This window comes from Trichosurus vulpecula, chromosome 2 (assembly GCF_011100635.1).
Source record: "Trichosurus vulpecula isolate mTriVul1 chromosome 2, mTriVul1.pri, whole genome shotgun sequence".
NCBI classification, from domain to species: domain Eukaryota; kingdom Metazoa; phylum Chordata; class Mammalia; order Diprotodontia; family Phalangeridae; genus Trichosurus; species Trichosurus vulpecula.
In genome coordinates this window covers 347,125,631-347,127,601 of record NC_050574.1, presented here as the reverse complement: position 1 = coordinate 347,127,601, position 1,971 = coordinate 347,125,631, and positions in this window count along the sequence as shown.

Sequence of the window (1,971 nt, the reverse complement as noted above, 5' to 3'; positions counted from 1 at the left end):
ATAGCCTAATTTTTTTAAAAGACTCATGGTTTTGAAGGAGTCAGTTTTCTCTCAATAAAAATTTCCTTCCCTTTCTCAACTTTGCTGGAATTAGAGTTGGCTTACAAATGATTTCAGTGGCCATTTGCATGTGATACTCTGCAAGAGATCCCACCCACAAAGCTACATGAAGACACATGATTATCCCAACCTTTTGGGAGCTTGAAATCAATAATCAACAACAAAACAACAAAGTTATAAAGGCCTACAGATCTAGGTGAATCAGGACTACGTAAGTACTTCAAAACCACTTCGTAACCTTAATATACTATACCAATGCAAAGTATTAGCTTTCTCTTAGAAGTAGCATGATGTAGTAGCTACAGTGTTAGACCTAAAGTCAGGATTGCTGTTCATTTGAATCTGACTCTTTGTGACATTTGGGTTTTTCTTGGCAAAGATGCTGGAGCGCTTTGCCACTCCCTTTTCCCACTCACTTTACAAATGAGGAAACTGAGACAAGTAGGGTTAAGTGACTTGCCCAAGGTCACACAGCTAGTAAGTGTCTGAGGCCACACATTTGAACTAAGGTCTTCCTGACTCTAGGCCCAGCACTCTATGTACTGTGCCATTTAGCTGCCCAAAAATCTCATGTAGTGGGCCAGCTAGGTGGCACAGTGAGTAGAGCACCGGCCCTGAAGTCAGGAGGACCTTAGTTCAAATCCAGCCTCAGACACTTGACACACTTACTAGCTGTGTGACCTTGGGCAAGTCACTTAACCCCAATTGTCCTGCCTTCCCCATTCCAAAAATTAAAAAAAAATCTCATGTAGAGGGTAGCATTTGAGCTGAAGTCTGGAGATAACTAGGGCTTCTAAGAGTCAGAGGAGAGGAAGAAGGACATTCCAGGCATGGAGAATAGTCACGGAGGTGGAGAGATGGAGGAATATAATATCATGTATGAGGAATCACAAGAAGGCCATTTGGCTAGACAGTAGAATTCTATGATGGTCAGGAGACTAAAATTTAGCTCTGGCATCAAAAATTTTCTCCACATTAAAAGCCCGAGTGGGGGTAGGTAGTTGTGCCTAGCTAGCAAGAACTAGCTGCGTAAATAGCATTTCTGAGCTCTGGGTGGCTTCATGCATGCTTTTAAAATTCTATGCTTTTTATTTATAGCCTCTTTTTCAAACATGCCCAAAGCATATTGCACTATGTATTAAATAGGCACACATGTTTAATAATGAAAAATCTTTCCAATAGTTTCTGATGGATTCCAATCTGATTTTAATGAGTGGTTTGCAACATCTGTAGGTTGTCTCCATATGCATTTGGTAAGATTATAGGATTCATCTCCGTCATACCATTGTATGTGTCTAAATCAATTTTTGAAAAGTTTTATTGATGCTTTTTGTCTTTTATACCACAGTTGCCTCCCAATATACCCTTCTTTCCATAGAGGAAAATTTTTAACAAAGAAAAACAGGTAGATATAGGCAACCTATTTGTAATGACAAATTTGTTGTTGCCCAGTCATTTTTCAGTTCTGCTTGACTCTTTGTGACTCCATTTGGGGTTTTCTTGGCAAAGATACTGGAGTGCTTTGCCATTCCCTTCTCCAGCTCATTTTACATATGACACATATGTCACACAGCTAATAAGTATCTGAGGCTGGATTTGAACTGAGGAAGAAGAGTCTTCTTGGCGCTAGGCTTAGCACTCACTCTATCCACTATGCCATCTAGCCGCTGTACTGACAAATAGGTTGCTTATATTTAACTCTAGCATTCTGTGTCTATTGTCCTCTACTTTTATTTATTTTTCTCTATATTATTTAGGTCATTGTGTATACTTGGTTCTGCTTTCTTCATTCTATACCAGTTCATACAAGTCTTCCCTTATTCTCCGAATTTCCCTATGTGTCATTTCTTATGGTGCAAGAGTATCCCTTTGCATTTATAAAGCATAGTCTGTTCAGCTGTTCTCTGATCA